General features: G+C 51.9%; 1 protein-coding gene across 2 annotated transcripts in view; it reads right to left on the bottom strand.

The window, feature by feature from the left end:
* The window catches only part of CDIN1 (CDAN1 interacting nuclease 1), a 574,168-nt gene that overhangs the window by 36,854 nt on the left and 516,438 nt on the right, over positions 1-20,876 (bottom strand). The window lies entirely within an intron of this gene.

Raw genomic sequence — 20,876 nt, forward strand, 5'->3', positions numbered from 1 at the left:
CCATAGCCTAAACCCTACTTTCAGAAGAGAAACACCTAGCCTTTATCCACAGCCTGAGCTCTGCTTCCAGAGGAACACCAAACCTTAATCCACAGCCTGAGCTCCGCTTCCAGAGGAGGAACACCTAGCCTTAATCCACAACCTGAGCCCCGCTTCCACTGGAGGAACACCAAGCTTTAATCCACAGCCTGAGCCCCGCTTCTACTGGAGGAACACCAAGCCTTAATCCACAGCCTGAGCTCCGCTTCCAGTGGAGGTACACCAAGCCTTAATCCACAGCCTGAGCCCTACTTCCAGTGGAGGAACACCTAGCCTTAATCCACAGCCTAAAGCCCTACTTCCAGTGGAGGAACACCTAGCCTTAATCCACAGCCTAAACCCTGTGTCCAGTGGAGGAATACCTAGCCTTAATCCACAGCCTGAGCCCCACTTCCAGTGGAGGAACACCTAGCCTTAATCCACAGCCTAAAGCCCATTTCCAGTGGAGGAACACCTTGCCTTAATCCACAGCCTAAACCTTTCTTCCACTGGAGGAACACCAAACCTTAATCCATAGTCTAAACCATACTTCCAGAGGATGAACACCAAGCCTTAATCCACAGCCTGAGCCCTGTTTCCAGTGGAGGAACACCAAGCCTTAATCCACAGCCTGAGCCCCGCTTCTGCTGGAGGAACACTAAGCCTTAATCCACAGCCTGAGCTCCGCTTCCAGTGGAGGTACACCAAGCCTTAATCCACAGCCTGAGCCCTACTTCCACTGGTGGAACACCAAGCCTTAATCCACAGCCTAAACCCTGCGTCCAGTGGAGGATCACCAAGCCTTAATCCACAGCCTGAGCCCCGCTTCTACTGGAGGAACACCAAGCCTTAATCCACAGCCTGAGGAACACCAAGCCTTAATCCACAGCCTGAGCCCCGCTTCCAGTGGAGGAACACCTAGTCTTAATACACAGCTGAAACCCTTCTTCCACTGGAGGAACACCAAGCCTTAATCCACAGCCTGAGCCCCGCTTCCAGTGGAGGAACACCAAGCCTTAATCCTCAGCCTAAAGTCTGCTTCCAGTGGAGGAACACCTAGTCTTAATCCACAGCCTAAACCCTACTTCCAGAAGAGGAACACCAAACCTTAATCCAAAGCCTGAGCTCTGCTTCCAGAGGAACACCAAGCCTTAATCCACAGCCTGAGCTCTGCTTCCAGAGGAACACCAAGCCTTTATCCACAGCCTGAGCTCTGCTTCCAGAGGAACACCAAGCCTTAATCCACAGCCTGAGCTCCGCTTCCAGAGGAGGAACACCAAGCCTTAATCCACAGCCTGAGTCCCACTTCTCCTTGACGGGCAACAAATACTATTGTTGGCACCACCCTAAACCCTGCTTCCTGTGGACAAACACAGAGTCCTGATCCACAACCTAAGCCCCACTTCCACCAGGTGAACACCAGGCCCTGATCTGCAGCCTAGCCCCACTTCCACCGGGTGAACACCAGGCCCTGACCTGCAGCCTAGCCCCATTCCACCGGGTGAACACCAGGCCTTGAGCCAGAGCCTAAACCCCGCATCCACGGGGTGAACACCAGGCCATGAGCCAGCGCCTAAACCCCACATCCAGTGGACAAACACCGGGCCCTGATCTGCAGCCTAAGGCTGGCTTCCACTGGACGTGTACCAAGGCTTGATCCCATAAAACAGGACCAGCTCTGGAGGACGCCGCGAGCCCTGCTTCTCATTAGGCTCGGATTCCGCGGGTGCGAGGGACTCACGCCATGCCCACCAGGAATGTTAAATATTTATCCCGCAGTATTTGTAACATCTTCATCGGCTCCGTAAACCGAGAACGTGTCCCCCTTGCACCCGCGCAGGAGAAGGCTCCGTGTGCGTAAAGTCAGGGCGAGGGGGGACTATTTCTGGAGCGGGCCGAGGATGGATACATCGTAAGGAGGGTTCTCTCACCGGTGACGCGCCTTCCTGCCCCCTGCTGTGGCACGACCTGTGAGGGGGGCCTCGGGAGGCTCAGTCTCCAGGTCAGATATTCCCCACCTTATAAAGGAAAAAAACGAGTTTTGGGACCAGGCAGTGACTGGGAGATGGTGACGGCTCTGTAATCAGAAATTTAATAATAGCTGTTTTTATACAGCGCCTAGTGCTGCTGCCAGAGTGCGCGGCGCTTCACTTACCCCTAACAGAAATACCATTATCAGTAAGTGGGATTCTTATCGACCTCTGAAGCATGTGAGACAGAGCCAGCCCGACCTGACCACGGGCAGTGCTCGGATTGCCCCAGCAGCGGGTGCATGAACCCACTGAGCCACCCATCCGCTGATTGGCTCAGAGCATTAGCAGCCGCAGTGCAGGGCTTGTCCCAGAGGGCCAGGAACCCTCCAGGGCAAGAACACGGACAGCACCCAGCGATGGGTCGGGTTCAAAGGTCAGGGCGGCGCTTTCTGCGCAGTGTTTCCATAGAAGACTATTGAACCCAGTAGTGGAGCCACGACTGACTATAGAACGAACTTATGATGCCGGCATCGCGAATGTCCGAGACTGGAAATGGCCTAAAGTTATCAAGTTACTTTCCTCAGTGACAGGTTTTACCCCCACCCCATCCCCTCACCCCCAGTCATACCTAGTGACTCCCAAATCAAGGCGTGGAGCCCAGGGTTCCACTTTACTCTGAGCGGACCTGGGGGTGGCAGCCGAGCATATTGAGAGATAGCACTGCTTCCTACTACCCCAGCTCACCCATCATAGCGTCCGATTTATTGACCGCGTCATCAAGCAGGCGGGTGTGCAGTCCGGGATGCGGGTTGCTGCTGGTGCAATTCGAGCTCAAGGGTCAGTGTACAGGCTGCTGGTCCTAAATATCAGGCTCGGGGCTCTCTGGACAGGCTGCTGGTCCTCAAACTCGCGCTCATGGATCTCTGGACAGGTTGCTAGCCCTGAAACTCGCGCTCAGGGTTCAGTGGACAGGCTGCTGGTTCTAAACTTCGCGCTCCCTGGACAGGCTGCTGGTTCTAAAACTCGGGCTCAGGACTCCGTGGACAGGCTGCTGGTTCTAAACTTCGGGCACAGTGGACAGGCTGCTGGTTCTAAACTCGCGCTCAGGGCATACTGGACAGGCTACTGGTCCAAAAACTCGTGCTAATACCTCAGTGGACAGGCAGCTGGTTCTAAACTTCGCGCTCACTTGACATGCAGCCAATTTTAAAACTCACACTAAGGGCTCAGTGGACAGGCTGTTTCTAAAAGTCGCGTCCAGGGGTCAGTGGACAGACTGCTGCTTCTAAAACTCGCGCTAAGTGGTCAGTGAACAACCTTCTGGTTCTAAAACTCGCGTTCAGGGGTGAATGGGCAAACTGCTAGCTCTAAACGTGGTGCTCAGTGGACAAGCTGCTGGCTCTAAAACTCGCGCTCGGGGAACAGGATGGTTCTGAAACGTCATCAGGTATCAGTGGACAGAATGCTGGTTCCAAAACTCACGTTCGGGGCCTACAAGACAGGCTGCTGGATGTAAAATACGCACCCAGGGGTCAGTGGACAGGCTTCTGATTCTAAACATCGGGTTCACTGAACAGGCTGCTGGTCCTAAAACTCGCGCCCGGGCTCTCTGGACAGACTGTTGGTCCTCAAACTCGCGCTGAGGGCTTTAGGGCTCTCTGGACAAACTGCTGGTCCTAAAACTCGCGCTCATGGTTCAGTGGGCAGGCTGCTAGCCCTGAAACTCGAGCTCAGGGTTCAGTGGACAGGCTGCTGGTTCTAAACTTCGGGCCCAGTGGACAGGCTGCTGGTTCTAAACTTCGGGCCCAGTGGACAGGCTGCTGGTTCTAAACTTCGGGCACAATGAACAGGCTACTGGTCCTAAACTCGCGCTCAGGGCATACTGGACAGGCTACTGGTCCAAAAACTCGTGCTAATACCTCAGTGGACAGGCAGCTGGTTCTAAACTTCGCGCTCACTTGACATGCAGCTGATTTTAAAACTCACACCTAGGGCTCAGTGAACAGGCTGTTTCTAAAAGTCGCGTCCAGGGGTCAGTGGACAGACTGCTGCTTCTAAAACTCGCGCTAAGGGGTCAGTGAACAAGCTGCTGGTTCTAAAACTCGCGCTCAGGGGTGAATGGGCAAACTGCTAGCTCTAAATGTGGTGCTCAGTGGACAAGCTGCTGGCTCTAAAACTCGCGCTCGGTGAACAGGATGGTTCTGAAACGTCATCAGGTCTCAGTGGACAGAATGCTGGTTCTAAACCTCGCACTCAGGGCTCAATGGACAGGCTGCTGGTTTTAAAAGTCGTGCTTAGGGCCCAGTGGACAGGCCGCTTGTTCTAAACACGCCCAGGGCTCTGTGGACAGGCTGTTGGATCTAAAACTAGTCTGAGTGGACAGGCTGCTGGTTCTAAAACATGCGTGCAGTGGGCAGGTTATTGGTTCTTTAACTTGCACACAGTGGGCAGGCTGCTGGTTCTCAATCTCGGGCTCAGGGGTCAATGGACAGACTTCTGGTTCTACAACTCGTGCTCAGGGGCGGCCAGTGGACAGGCTGTTGGTGCCAAAACCTGCTCGGAGCTCAGTGGACAGGTAGCTGGGTCTGAAACTCGTGCTCAGTAGACAGGCTGCTGGTTCTAAAAGTCATGAACAGTGGACAGGCTGCCCATTCTGAAACCCACACTCAGGTAAGTGAGCAGGCTGATGTTCTAAAACTTGTGCTTAGCGAACAAGCGGCTGGCTCCTAAACTTGCCCAGGGCTCAGTTGACAGACTGCTGATTTTAAAAGTTGCGTCCTGGGCCTAGTGGACAGGCTGCTGGTTCTATGGGATGCGCTCAAGTGGCAGCAGACAGGCTGTTGGTTCTAAAATATGCCCTCAGGGGTCAATGGACAGGCTGCTGGCTCTAACTCATTCAGGCTGCTGGCTCTAAAACTCATGCCCATGAAAAACTCACGTTTAGGGCTCAGTGGGCAGGCTGCTGGTTCTAAAACTTACGAGCCGTGGACAGGCTGCAAGTTCTAAAACTCGCACTCAGGGGTCAATGGAGAGGTTGGTGGCGCTAAAACTCGCGCTAAGGGGCCAGTGGACAGGCTGCTGGTCCTAAAACTCGCATTCAGGGGTCAGTGGACAGGCTGGTGGCGCTAAAACTCGCACTCGGGGGTCAGTGGACAGGCAGAGGCTGCAGAATTCCAGATTCACAGAAGAGAACATGGTCGGACACCACAGGAGTGGACTAGCTGTGGCCCAACCAACCGTCAACAAGTGCCTTTCCAGGGATGTTAACCAGAAACAAGGCGGAGCTTTCTTGGCAGAATTAATGGTGGACCTGAGCTGCAGGGGGGCCATTTGATTTTACATAGTAAAGCACACTATCGGCTGCTGAGGCAATGCCTGGACCTGAGGGCCTGCCTCTGGGCGCAGAGCTCTGGATGGGAGCTCCGGGTGTCAGGCTAACATGGCGGCTCTGGTTTTCCTTCGGGCCTGAAATCCCACCAGCTCCTGGCAGTGATGGGTGGCTGGCCAGGGAGTGCGGGCGTCTGTGTCCCCGTGGACTGAACACAACAGGTTGTCAAATGAAAGTTCAGCACTGGCATTAAGGTGTTTTTCTTAGAGATTTATCTTCTACCCGCCTACAAAAAAAATCTACCTCCCTCAAAAATTAGGTTCTTCACAAGTGCTTTTACAAACTGGGAGTCACAATACCCACATAATACTGTCTCCTACACGGGAAAGATACAACTCAACGCATTATACAAAGATTCCTGCAAACCAAGACACTGACACGTACTCTGGATACGTGAAAAGGTTCATGATCATTAAGAGCTCTGCAAGCGCCATCCAGCCACCCGGTAAATGTTGATTTCACTGGGTCATTTCTTTGGGCGTGATTTACATTTAGGCAGACAAGTTACTCAGTCACAACGGTGACCACTATCTGGTGAAATACAAATCCCATGGGAAATAATGGAATTTATATATCAGCGGACGGGATATCCATCACTGGCCAGATGGGTAACTCATCCGCCATAATATAAACCAGGCCCTGAGTAGATCAGACAGCCCAGAACAAGAACATGCACATGTATGCATGCGCAACCATGCAAATGCATAAGCATGGAGATATACGCAGGCATGGCCGAACAAGCGTGGCCACACACATGTGCATGCATGCTTAGCATCTGGCTCCTGGCATGGTGATATACGCAAGCATGGCCGAACAAGTGTGGACACACATGTGCAAGCATGCTTAGCATCTGGCTCCTGGCATGGAGATATACGCAGGCATGGCCAAACAAGCGTGGACACACATGTGCATGCATGCTTAGCTTCTGGCATGGAGATATACGCAGGCATGGCCGCACAAGCGTGGACACACACACACACACACATATATATATATATGTACATGCATGCTTAGATACTGGCTACCGGGCATGGAGATATACGCAGGCATGCCCAAACAAGCGTGGACACACATGTGCATGCATGCTTAACATCTGGCTCCTGGCATGGAAATACACGTAGGCACGACCAAACAAGCGTGGACGCACACATGTGTATGCATGCTTAGCATCTGGCTCCTGGCATGGCAATATACGCAGACATGGCCGAACAAGCATGGACACACACATGTACATGCGCATGCTTAGAATCTGACTCCTGGCATTGAGATTTACACAGGTATGTCCGAACAAGCGTGGACACACACATGCATGCTTAGCATCTGGCTCCTGGCATGGAGCTATACGCAGGCATGTCCGAACAAGCGTAGACACACACATGTGCATGCATGCATAGCATCTGACTCCTGGCATGGAGATAGACATGGCTGAACAAGCGTGGACACACATGTGCATGCATGCTATCAGGCTCCTGGCATGGCGATATACACAAGCATGGCCGAACAAGCGTAGACAAACACGTACATGCATGCTTAGCATCTGGCTCCTGGCATGGAGACATATGTAGGCATGGCCGAACAAGCGTGGACACACACACACACACATATGTACATGCATGCTTAGAATCTGGCTCCTGACATGGAGATATACGCAGGCATGCCTGAACAAGCGTGGACACACACGTGCATGCATGCTTAGAATCTGGCTCCTGACATGGAGATATACGCAGGCATGGCCAAACAAGGGTGGACACACACACGTGCATGCATGCTTAGCAACTGGCCCCTGGCATGGCAATATATGCAGACATGGCCAAACAAGTGTGGACACACACGTGCATGCATGCTTAGAATCTGGCTCCTGACATGGAGATATACGCAGGCATGCCTGAACAAGCGTGGACACACATGTGCATGCATGCTTAGCTTCTGGCTCCTGGCCTGACTTTCCCCTAGGGGAGACTTCACACAGATGCTGGGTCCCCTGACCTCGCAGGGGCCTAGCCGAGGCCTGCTACTGCCTGAACCCCACACCAAGGACAAGCGCCTGGAGTCAGTAATACTTGGGGATCACTAACACCCCGGGGCTGGGATGTGACATGCTCGAAGCACAGGTTGATGGGCTGCTGCAGGATATTGAAACAGCTTAAGAAGTCCAGAATGAGACAAGGTTGGCTCAATCCAGCCGCACATCCTCGCCCCCCTTACCCCGGCACCCGCGTTCTTAATTTTACCAGACAAATTCAATTGTATTCGATTTCAGAAAAATTGCTAGAAAAACAAAAGGTGCAATGAGTGATCTCATGGCTGCCTGGTCCGGGGAAGCCCCGCGGTGTACATTTCCTTCCTACACGTGTCGCACATTAGGGAGGGACCGGTCTATGATTGTGCAGCAAACCTGAGCGGGGCTCGAGCAGAAGTTTATACTTGTGAGTTACCCTATCTGGGGGCAGATCAACAAGTGAGGTGAGGGGATACGCGTCCCTGATAGGTGACCCCGAGTGCGAGGTTACCAGGGGCGTGGCTTAGTCATTATAATTGTGGGGGTTTAAGATTTCCAACAATCACGCTGGGACATCTTGTTAAAACACAAGTTATGAGAAGCAGGACACGAGGGGGCTTAAGGAGCAGCGGAGAGAGAGGAGGGCGGATTTTTAGGGGTACTTAAAACACAATATTTTTCTAACTAATCAACATTTTAAGGGGTTCAAACAGGGATATGTGTGTGTGGGGGTTTTCTTAGGGTGGGCAGCTGAAATCCGCAAGACTTCGCATTACCCTACTGAAAGCACTTCTATCAAACCATGTAGCAAAGAATGCATCTTTTAGGGAAGTGTAACACACCAAACACCCCCATGAGGCTGCGCCACTGTTCTGTCCCTGATTTAGAGGGGATTAGGAAGGTTTACCCCTCAGGGGCGACGGGTGTGTTGTGCTCTGGTCTGCAGGGGCTGCTGGGAGGCGTACGATTGTAGCACAATTCTAAAGTCTGGCTAAGGGAGCGTCTCTCCACAGCACTGAGGACCTCTGTGCGCCTTCGTCCTACCCTCCATTGCACTATGGACTGAGTGACCTCGCTTCTCGGCACCAGGGACACCTGTGTGTCTTCTCCACAGCACTGAGGACCTCTGTGCGCCTTCGTCCTACCCTCCATTGCACTATGGACTGTGTGACCTCGCTTCTCGGCACCAGGGACACATGTGTCTTCTCCACAGCACTGAGGACCTCTGTGCGCCTTCGTCCTACCCTCCATTGCACTATGGACTGTGTGACCTCGCTTCTCGGCACCAGGGACACATGTGTCTTCTCCACAGCACTGAGGACCTCTGTGCGCCCTCGTCCTACCCTCCATTGCACTATGGACTGAGTGACTGCTTCTCAGCAAAAGGGACACCTGTGTGTCTTCTCCACAGCAGCCAGGGCCTCTGTGCGCCTTCGTCCCACCCTCTAATGCACTATGGACTGAGTGACCTCGCTTCTCAGCACTAGGGACACCTGTGTGTCTTCTCCACAGCAGCCAGGGCCTCTGTGCGCCTTCGTCCTACCCTCCATTGCACTATGGACTGAGTGACCTCGCTTCTCAGCACTAGGGACACCTGTGTGTCTTCTCCACAGCAGCCAGGACCTCTGTGCGCCTTCGTCCCACCCTCTAATGCACTAAGGACTGAGTGACCTCGCTTCTCAGCACTAGGGACACCTGTGTGTCTTCTCCACAGCAGCCAGGACCTCTGTGCGCTTTCCTCCTGCCCCTCATGGCACTAAGGACACCTAAGGTGCCTTCCTACAACCCTACATTATCATAGGGACCTTGTTGGAGGCAGCACGCTCTGCATTGGCAGCTGCCACTGAACAGGGGTGGCAGGGCGGCATAGGGCACGATGGGGTGGGGGCAACAGGGCATTAAAAAAAATCCATAAAAAAAATACTTACCTTCGAGGGGTGACGTGTTCATCTTCCCTCCATCCTCTTCCAGGCTGCACAGGCTCCCAGCCAATAACGAAGCTGCTGACAGCAGCGGTGTGATTGGTCAGAGCAGACTGCTTCGCCGCTCAGAATGGGAATGGGAGCCTGGGCATGTTCTCTACTGGGCTGTTCTATACAGCCGGGTAGAGAACATACAAAGTGCGCATGTCTTTTTGGCAGGCCGAACATGGCCGGCTAAACAGGTATGCACACTTTGTGTGCACATAGCCCTACTCCAGCCCCCTTCCTCCAGCCCTGCCCCACCCCACCCTACAAGGAAAAATAAAATAATAACAGTGTACATTATTATCATTTTGTTTTTCCTTTTTGGGAAATCCACTGGGGCAACACTCCTTCACCTTAGCAGATGAGCCGTCCATGGCACTCTGGTTGTCCAGAGCGGCCTGGCTCCGGCATGTAGGTAACCCCCATGGTATTCCCTTTGGAGTGAGTGTGACTACAAGGGAACCCCCCCCCCCCCCGGCACTAGCCAGACCAGAAGCAAATCGCCCCCAACTCTGGGCTATTATAGACCTACCACACCGTGAACTACTTGTTCAGGTAGGCCATACATTATTCACTTTGAGCACCTCACTTACTGCGTGTGCTCCGACCCTGACAAATGCCCCTGACCTACCAGCACTTTGTGAGGGCAGAAACATGTTGGTCATACGTATTTCTTTTTAGACTCCAAGAGACATTATCCTCTAATGAGCCTCTCCCCACCTGTTCTTAGCCTTACCAGCATGCACCCCCATTAAAACTAGCAGTAGCAACTGGTGACATGCTTGGTCATTTTATTTTCACCCCTTCTGGATCTCTGTAATTATCCAGTCAGTCTCATTTCAGCACTCCCTCTGGTTCTTTTAACCACGAGGTTGAGTCCGCCCAAGTAGTATCATCTTACTTGGGTGGGGCTAGGTGGTCAAATGATGAAGCAAGACACTATTATGTGTGTGAGACCACCTAGTCCGTAAGGGAACTGCCCCCTCCCCTGTAGGACAACATAGCACCCCCTTGCTTGGACATTTTCCAACCATGCCTTCCCGCTTTAGAACCTAAAGCGACTTAACTGACACCGCCTACTGAGGGAATACTGACCCAGTCCTACCCTCAGTTCCTACTACCCCACACCTTTAGTGATTATATAGATTTCTCTTGGGAGGTGGTGTGGGTTAGCAACACTCCCAGTGCTCTCCTTTTGTGTATTAATGGTTAAAGCGGGGCCCCAAGCCAGGCAGATCCCGCCATGGATGGGTGATTACACTCACTGTATAACCTATGCTCACCCTTGGGTGGCTTGGCACAGAGAAGTCAGGCTGATCACAGACGCAATGTGTAAAGCAAAGGCACAGCACTTCCCCACCACAACCACGCTGAGCAGCACAAATGAGACTTCACACACAGTGTATGTATAAAAAGATTGTATTAAACACACGTTGTCAACACATGATTATCAAGTAAATCTGGGCCTATACCCCAATGAGTAGAAGTCACAATACGAGGCCCCACTGTGTTACACGCAAGCTACTGTATGTACGCCTGAGGAAAACAGTACATTCCCTCACCGCACCCACGTAAGGTGCCAAAAGTTGTTAGCACGAGACCCACCCTAGAATTCCTCACAATCAGAGGAACACAAATTCAGGGTGCACCCAGTCCCTAACATTATCAGCAAAATGTACATACAAGGTTTACAATACTTTCGCCTAGTGTTGTAAAGGCGAGGCTGCACTAGTAAGATGTAATGCCAACTGCAAGAACTCTGACAGAATAAACGGGACCAGCAGCACCCACTTCCGCATTCACCCCCATTCACTCCCGCACATCCATTCTGCACGGTCGTGCAGTGCCACAAGTATCTGTCGGCGCAGGCACACACTCATTCCTGGCATCCTAATGCGGTGCTCTGATATCCGGATAGTGGATGCCACTGTGTTTGCAAACACCCTGGGTGCCAATCTGCCCTTCGCCACCAACCAACTTCGGCTATACATCCCCTCCACGAACCAAAGATTGCATTAACCTTTCCCTGGTTACTAGGCTACTTGCAGCTACGTCACACTTCTCAGGGTTCAAGGCTCAAGGTAGGGAAAAGGATAGACAACAGCTGGTAAACAAGTAGTAAGGAGATGCTCAGGCTCCCCACAGGAATTTCACTAAGAGGTCTGCAAAACACAGGGGTAAGGTCATAGGGGCCACCGTTAGAAACTGAGGCGTCCAGTTCAGGCAGTTCAATGTTACCAAATAGTTGCCAGTTTCAGCATCTCCACAACGGAGAGGTGCCCTTGGGGGTGTTGACTGGAGTAGCCTTGACACTTCCAGTTGCACATGACAAGTTACTAGGGCCGCACCTCCTAGACCAGGGGATAGCACTTCTGGGGCACAAACACTCAAGTGACACCAGACTGATACGATCCACATGATAAGTGCTTAGTGCTGTACCGCCACAAAAAGGAGGCGCAACGCCAGGGGTCCGATGATGTGAGCCACCTTGAATGTACATTCACTCACAAGCCCATTCCCAACGTGGGACCTCCTTGGAAAGAGGCACTAGGCTGGTGCGTGATGACTTGAAACGTACTAGACGATCCCAGACACCCCCGCGAAGGATGTAAATCCCACACACCTCTGGAAGGCACAACGTCTAGTACGCGATGAATTGAGTAATACTAGACCATCAGGTCACACTCAGAACTTGGTTTGTGTACTGCTCTGGAATGAGGCACACTTTCTAGTATGCACGGACTGTAGTCGCACCAGACTCCCCTCACACACTTCTATGCAAATTCAGCTGTGCCATTTGAGGCCAAGTACAGCACAGCTCAGGTTGCACCCCCACCTCAGAGTGCCGCAACCAATGAACAGGGCACCACAAGCAATGAGCGTGCAACCGAGGCTCACACAAGAGAAATGCGACACACTCAACAATAGCAGGCCCCACAGGGTCCCACATCGGGTGATCCTGTTTACACCAACAAGACCAAAAAGCATGCCACATGATTTTGTGAGGTTCACTTTGAAGCCTGAAACTTCTGAGAAGGATTCAAATTACTTCCACAACGCTTTCGAGGAAGTAGAGCGGTTGGATGGAGGAAATTAAGAACATCATCGGAGAAGAGAGCTAGTTTATGTGTCCTGCCCCCTACCTTGATACCCTGAATTTCAAGATTATTCTGGTTTCTAGCCAGCAAGGGTTCCATTGACAACACAAATATAGATGGAAGGGGGCAACCCTGGTGAGTCCCCGTCGCAAGGGAGATGGGCGGAGAGAGAACACCATTGATCTTTATTTTCACTGAAGGTCGATGGTATTTGGCTTGAATAAAAGTTAGCAATTTGGGGCATATTCGGAGTTTAGTGAGATTTGCCCAGTCCATCCTGCTGAATACTTTCTCAGCGTCCAAAGAAAGAAGAAGTATGGGCTGGCAGGTACACTCCACAACCTCGAGGGCCACCGGTAGACATGTGTTATCATTAGCTTGCCAGTTGCGAATAAAGTCTGATTGTTGCAGGGCTAGGATAGTGGGTATTAAGCACTGGAGGCGTCTGAGCAAGATAGATATAAAAATCTTAACAACACAATTAAGGATGCTTATGGGGCGATAACCGGTAAAACCGGTAGAAGGTTTATTCATCTTGAGAAGTAGCATAATACGCAATTCCATTATAGTATCTGTAAGTGAGCCAGTGGTTAAACAAATAATTAAAAACGTGCCAGCTGGCCCAACAAAATGTGGACACATGCTTTGTAGAACGAAGCCGGAAAACCATCCGGGCCTGGCGCCTTGTGTGCGGGCAGTGCAGAGATAGCAGATCTAACCTAGTCTGGACTGATATCAGACTCAAATTGGAGTAAATACTCACTACAACCCAGGGGACTATAACTATCCAGATAAGAGTCTTGCTGACTGTCTGACAGGGATTGTAACTTATACAGAACTGAATAGTAAACGTGGAAGATTTTATTTACGTCCGGTGTAGTGTAAAAGGAACAATCGTCCTCATCCTGAAGCTTGTGAATAGGATTACGAGTGGAATGGAGTCGTATTTTGTGCACGAGCAATCCGTCCGCCTTGTTTCCCTTTTCATAATAGGTCTGACCAATATAGAGTCATTTCTTGGCCGCCTCCTTCATTAAGAGGTGTTCTAATTCCCCTGTAAGGTTACAGAGTTCTCACAGTGTGCGGACTGTGTCTTGATGTTTATGGTGTGTTTTCTCCGCAGCTAGGTTAGCTTCCAATTCCGGTGTACGCTGCTTAGCCGCCCGTTTGAACGTGGCCGTATAAGATATTAGTTCACCCCGGAGCACTGCTTTTGCCGCGTCCCATAGGGTTGCAGGCGATACATCGCCAGTGTCATTGTCAATAATATGGTGGTCAAGGGCGTCTCTTATCCTATCATAGAGAGAAGGGCCATGAAAAGCCTCCATGTTTAGTATCCAGGGGCGTGGGAACCAAGGCAAAGCAGTCTCCGCCCCCTTATCAAGCAGAACAGGTGCATGCTCTGATAACACTTTTAACCCAATTACATAGTCTAACAGCTGGGGAACCAATGTGTTAGAGACCAGAAAATAATTGATTCGGGAATATGTTTTATGAACATTGGAATAGAACGTATAATCTCATTCTCAGGGTGTAAATGTCTCCAAATGTCAACAAGTAAGAGGTCGGATAAGCCTTGAATCAGGACTACTGGTGAGTTTATGTCATCCCGACGTGTACCAGAGTGATCCAGACTGGGTTCAAGTGCAGCATTAAGGTCCCCTCCCAAAAAGAAGACCCATCGAGTGAAGTGGGAGAGAGCTGGGAAAAGTACATCATAGAATGGAGTACTGTCGGACTTCGGGCCATAGACAGACAGCAGCATGATTGTAGACGGTCCCAGGGTGCCCCAACCCCCTACTACACATCCCTCTGTGTCTCTATGAATGGCATTGAGGTGAAACGATAAGTCTCTACATAGTAATAGGGCCACCCACCGCGTTTTGGAAGAGTGATATTGGGTGGGATACCAGTAGGAAAGTAAGTAGCTGGTATCCTCCTTAAGGAGGTGCGCCTTCTGCAAGAACGCAATACTAATCTCTTGGCAACGTAGCCAATTGGTTAGTGCCCTACGTTTTATAGGGGAATTGAGAGACCCTGTACATTTAGGGTTACTAGTTTAAGTATCATGAAAACAGTAAAAGACAAAACACTGCCTGCCTCAAAGATAGTGCTCAAAGATCCTATTGTATTCTCATCAACCTGCTGGTGTGTTTGTGGCAATGTGTCACGCAACTGATAAAAACAGATAACTATTACAAAAATTAGAAACCAATCACAGGCGTCAAGCACGCCAAATGTGACTGCCCAGAACTGGCCCCCTGCAAAGGGAACTGTGTGCGACAATACGCCATTAAGAGAAAACACATTAGTAAAAGAAAAATTCTCCAAGCAAGAAGGAGAAAAACAGGAATCTGAAGACGAGCTACTATTAAAGACAACTCAATCCCCACCTCCCTCCTATTGTAAATATATGTTGAAGTCACTGGAAGAGGAGCTGCAGCCACGTATAACGGAATAGCAGTCTAACTGCCGCCATCGGCCACAGTCCGACATAGCCTTGTAGGAAACCATCAAGTTACGCTGGGGTTTCATCATCCCAAATAGGGACTCGGCATCACTCTCTTGTTTTCTGGCTTTCTTCCTCGCAGATTTGTGATTCGAGAATCTCCATCCCAGCCGCGGTCCACCAAGGAGTGCTTCGTCGCCTCTGGAGAGGTCTCCAGGTCTCGAGAGAGTGATAAGCCAAGTGCCGCACTGGCCTCTTCCGGCGTGTGTGCCACAACCCACCTGTCCTGAAAGGTAAAATGGAAGCGCAGAGGAAAGCCCCAGTGGTATGGGATCCCTCGATCCCGCAGGTGAAGAGTTGCTGCCCAGAACTCTCTGCAGCATGACAACATGTAAGCGGACATCCTGGAAGATGGAGACACTGTCATCTCTGAAGACAATGGGTTCTTGCTTTCTAGCTGCTTGCATTATTATCTCTTTGACGTGGAAGTAGTGTACCCTAGTGAGAACATCCGGGAGAGGTTCTTCTGCTGTTGAAGGGTCAAAAACACCCTGTGAGTTTGATCCAAAAGCACTGGTTGCTCACAGTCCGGATCCAGCAGGTGGGCGAAGAGGGCCTCGATACGAGTCTCGAGCTCTGCTGCAGGGACGGCTGTGCTGATTCCTCTAATACGGATATTATTCCACCTTGAGTGATTCTCTTAGTCATCCAGCTTATCTTGGAGAAGATCATAGTTCTTTTCAAGTTTCTCTATATGCGTAGTCAAGTCTACATTTTCCAAGGCCTGTTCAGAAGAATACACCTCAATGGTTGTTAAACAGGAATCCAGTTGGTGGGCCGATTCATGAAGATCGGAAAGAGTGTGCATAAAATCTTGGCACAGCTCACAAAACTCAGTCAGCAAAAGGTATATGTCCCACTTAGTATCTGGTGTTTGAACATCTGTTGGCGGTTCGACTGATGGGATTAAGGGATGAGCCTCTGCCCCCTGTGTTGGGCCGCGGAATACATTTTTTGTTGCATGTCTTTTAAAGAAGAGTGTTGGGGAGCCTTTGTACTATTAGTCGCTCTTGTTGATGGGGGAGACCTGTAGGTTTCAATTACGGCGTATCAAAGAGTCACTATCCCCAACAAGGGACCAGAGGATCCGACAATGACTGCTTACGAGTATAGGAGAGACCCGTTCATCCCCCTCAGTCGGGAACCAGACAAACAGGCAACTAGGCACTCAAAAAAGTCACAGTCCATAAACAAAAGTACGCAATGGTCAATATTCTCTGTAGAGGTATGCAGTGATGTCAAAGGGGGAAGGCGTAGCTTGCAGAGGCTGGTCGAGGCGTAGGCAGATTTCCAGGGTCAACGACCACCCTAGGTGTCCGAGTCTAAGAAGCAGGAGCATGCCTGATAAGAGTCTGTCCATAAGTGCAGAACCTCCGAACAAGGTATCCTCTAGAATCCCCCTCGAAGGGTTATAAGCACAAGCATGCAGGTCGATGGAAGTCAAGCCTCCCAGCTTGCGTAACTGGACCGAAGATGAACCCAATCATTGGGTAAGGATTATGAGCCAGGAAGCGGGGCACGCTGCTCTATTATGCCAAGAAAAAATAATGTACCTCTATGTGTCCACTGCACGGTGCTGCCATGCCGCCGGTAAATGTTATAATGCGGTAGGTCTGGGTCTTCCGAGGGTGCCCAGATTCTTCTCATGTGCCACCTTGAGCCGCAACAGGCCTCCAAGGGGTCCCAGCAGGAGACCAACTCTAAATGCGAAGTATAGGGCACGCTGCAACTCCTCTACATGGCCCACTCCGTGCCAACATTACACCCACAGCCCGTCGTATCGTTCGACCCGCCGACGATCTCAGCTCCTCTGAACCTCACCGTGGAAGCTGCCCATGGACCTCAAGATGCCTGCTGCGCCTTCAGCCCTGGCAGGCTCGCAGAACGGGTCCGGCACAGTCTCACGGCAGGATGACCGGCCGACCGCTCAACTCTCAGCGGCCTCCTGGGGGGTTTAATTTCTGGCCCCGGGACATTTGGGGCTGATAAGGCACCCCCTCCATGATTTTATGAAAGGAAGTGGGGGGGGGGGGTGGAATCAAGCACGAACTCAGGGGAGACACGTCTTGTGGGGTCTACCCCCCGGCTACGCCCTCGCCATCTGATACCTTTAAGTATAAATACTTTAATAGCCAAGCACCAGTGTTCAGATCAGTCAATCAGAGTATTAGTAAAGCGCACTACTCACCCGTGAGGGTCTCAAGGCGCTGAGGGGAGGGGGTGGCTGCTACTGCTCAAACAGCCATGTCTTGAGATGTCTCCTGAAGGTAAGTAGGTCCTGTGTCTGACGCAGGTGGGTGGGAAGAGTGTTACACGTCTTGGCTGCGAGGTGGGAGAACTATCTGCCACCGGCGGTCGTTCTGTAGATGCATGGGACGGGGGCAAGGGCAAGGTCGGCAGAGCGAAGCTGTCGGGTCAGGTGTAGAAGGTGAGCTATCTGTTGAGGTATTCTGGCCTGGTGTTGTGCAGTGCCTTGTAAACGTAACCTTTACACTTGTATAGCACACTACTCACCCATTAGGGTCTCAAGGCGCTGAACGCATACCGCTGTGGAACCCATCCTGGCTTTTCCCTGCAAGGCCCCCACTCCTGGGCAACCCCCAGGGTGAAGCCAGGCATCCAAGCGATATTAGGGCCGTTGTGGAGATTAAGCAAGCTATTGCCCAGAGTTACAGAGTGGGACCCATTAATTAGATTAGGCACCGAGGCGACAATTATCTGGTCCAAGGGAATTGAGCCCAAGACCCGCCGAGGCGGGAATTGAACCCGGGTCCCGGGCCAGATCTCTGCATCAGGGTCTGCCGCTCTAACCATTGTGCAACACCTTGTGAGCGTGGGTGAGGAGTTTGAACGTGATTCTCTTGTTGACGGGGAGCCAGTGCAGGTCTCTCAGGTGGGTTGTGACGTGGCAGTGGCAGGGGATGTCCAGGATGACGCATGCGGAGGCGTTCTGTATGCGTTGCAGTCTTTTCTGGAGCTTGGCTGTGGTTCCTGCATAGAGGGTATTGCCACTGTCCAATTTGCTGCTTACGAGGGCTTGGGTGACTGTCCTAGTTTCAGTGGGAATCCTTTTGTACATCTTCAGAAGCATGCGGAGGGTGTTGAAGCAGGAGGAGATGGCGTAGACTTGCTGGGTCATTGATAGTGATGAGTCCAGGATGAATCCCAGGTTGTGTGCGTGGTCGGTGGGTGTCGGTGCGGTTCCCAGTGTGGCAGGCCACCAGGAATCGTCCCATGCGGAAGGGGTGTAGCCGAAGATGAGGACCTCAGTCTTGTCAGAATTCAGTTTCAGGCAGCTGTACTTCATCCATTCGGCGATGGCCTTCATTCCTTCATGGAGGTTGGTCTTGGCGATGGCGGGGTCCTTGGTGAGGGAGAAGATCAGCTGGGTGTCATCGGCGTATGAGACGATGTTGAGGTTGTGAGATCAGGCGATGTTAGTGAGCAGGGCCATGTAGACGTTTAAGAGGGTCTGGCTGAGGGATGATCCCTGGGGTACGCTGCAGATGATTTAGGTGGCTTTAGAGCGGAATGGAGGGAGGGGGACTCTGAGTTCTGCTGGTGAGGAAGGAGATGCTCCAGTCAAGGGCTCTGTCCCGGATTCCTATGTCACTGAGGCGTGTGCATAGGGTATGGTGGCAGACGGTGTTGAAGGCGGCTGAGAGGTCCAGGAGGATGAGGGCCTACAGCTTCGCCGTTGTCAAGTATGGTCCTGATATCGTCAGTGGCAGCGATGAGGGCGGTTTCGGTGCTGTGGTTGTTGCCGAATCCGGATAGGGATGGGTCCAGGGTTGTTCTCCTCGAGGAAACGGGTCAGATGAAGGGCATTGCTGATTTTAAGATAACACAAGTTCTGCCCATCAGTTAATTTTATATTGTATCTCTCTGTTGAAGTTCCAGAAGTCAAATGTAGTCCCAGGTTCAGTCCTGAGGTGCCCAGCAAGCCTTTTCTGGTTAGGTCATAACACTTGGAATTATGTTGCCTCTAACTTTTTCCCAAGGCAAAGCTCAGGATTGGCTGAGGGGTAACACCTAGGGCAGTCTGAGATATACCCTGCCTCTAGGCACGTGCTCCTCCTAGCAAAGTCAATCTTGAGAGGTGCAACCACACACTGGATGGGCAGTGAGCCGCAGGGGGAGTTTGGGGTGTTACACTCCATATTACATTTACTTTTTTTAATATAAATAGTTGGGTAGAGGGGCTTTCAGTTGGGTATTTATTTGTGAGGTGTCAGTCGGATTTCCCCAGGGATTTTTACATAGGCGCAGACAAAACGCACACACACAAACACACACACAAAGTCTTTGTTTTCAAAGCCCTCAAAAATATTGGTTTTTTTACAAACTATTGCGTTTTCTCTTTTAGTACACCTACCAGTCCGTGTTCCTCTCCCCTTCCACTGCCCCGTAGTGCTCTCTCATGCGCCTTGCTTGTTGTATAACGTACACACAAACGCCCCCCACCTGACCAAGGAAGCCCCTGGTGGGCCCGTCCCTCTACGAAGGGGCCATGCAGTCCTTCTCTCACCTCGGGTCATTCAACAGAAACAGGAGACCCCCCCCCTCTAGTGATAAACTGCTCTGCACCTGCCTCGCACACCCACAGCCGAAGCCACTAGAGAAAGGCGGGCTCCGGCTCCGAGGTGCAGCCCTTGACAGGTGCCCTGCGGGCGTCACCTCGCCCTCTCGGTAGCAGCTGAGTTTTGGGTACAGATGGGTGTTGATGGGGTCGAGTGGCCGAGGCCTCCACCAGGCACGTTGACGGGAGCGACACCCGCCCAGCCTCTCCCGGCCACGGTTCACCGGGGCACGGCCGGCTCCCTGCCCTTGCGCAGTCCCCGGTTGTTTCATAGACTTGACGAACCGGAGGCCTTTTCACTTTCCAGCCGAAATTGCCCCATCTCCCTGTCAGGAGCACGGTGGGGGAGTCCATTACTCGTCGCGACTCCTTCTCCCGGCTGACAAGTCGTTTAAGCGGCTCTTGTCGTGAAGGCGGCCCCGCGTCAAATTAGCCGGGCCCCCCGTTGTCACCATTACGCGCGGTGCGCCATGATGGCCGGAGCTCGGAGGGTCCCTGGCGTGTCACCCCTCGTCAGGGCGGAAGGGACTGTGCTTACACATGGCTGACAGGTAATCTCCCGTCCGCAATTAGCCCAATTAGCCCTGTCATAAACAATGCGGTGGGCGCGCAGGCAACACAAACAGACCAGCATAGCCAGGCCTCGCGCCATTAATGGCGGGTAATGGGCACGTCGACTGATATCATGCCTGCCCTTACTTATTTGTTGATTCTGAAGACCCCCGGCTCAGCTGGGGCGCCTGTCAGGGGTACCTGGCCGGCACAAATTGTTCCCATCCACTTTCATTAGCTCGTGGATGTGGGAAGAGCGGCAAAATCAGCGAGCGCGCACCTGCTCGAGCAGAGACCGAACAGAGGCCTGCGCAGTGCTCAGCCGTCGACAGCCTGGGCAAGTGCTCCTTGTGTGGTTGTTCATGGACCAACTGTCCTCGAGCCACTTGCTTAGAGACAAGCTGGTCTTGGGCTGGTTGCTTATAGGCCAACTCTTCTTGGGACACTTAATTACAGACCGGCTAGTCTTTGGACGGTTGTTCATGGGATAACTCATCTTGGGCTGGTTGTTCATAGGCCATCTCGTCTCTGGTTCCAGTTGTCATAGGCCACCTCGTCTTGGGCCGGTTGTTAACAGGCCATCTCGTCTTGGGCCGGTTGTTAAAAGGCCATCTCGTCTTGGGCCGGTTGTTAAAAGGCCATCTCGTCTTGGGCCGGTTGTTAATAGGCCATCTCGTCTTCGGCCGGTTGTTCATAGGCCATCTCGTCTTCGGCCGGTTGTACATAGGCCATATCGTCTCTGGTTCCAGTTGTCATAGGCCATCTCATCTCGGGCCGGTTTAAACAGGCCATC

The sequence above is a fragment of the Pleurodeles waltl genome, chromosome 9, assembly GCF_031143425.1.
Source record: "Pleurodeles waltl isolate 20211129_DDA chromosome 9, aPleWal1.hap1.20221129, whole genome shotgun sequence".
Taxonomy (NCBI): Eukaryota; Metazoa; Chordata; class Amphibia; order Caudata; family Salamandridae; genus Pleurodeles; species Pleurodeles waltl.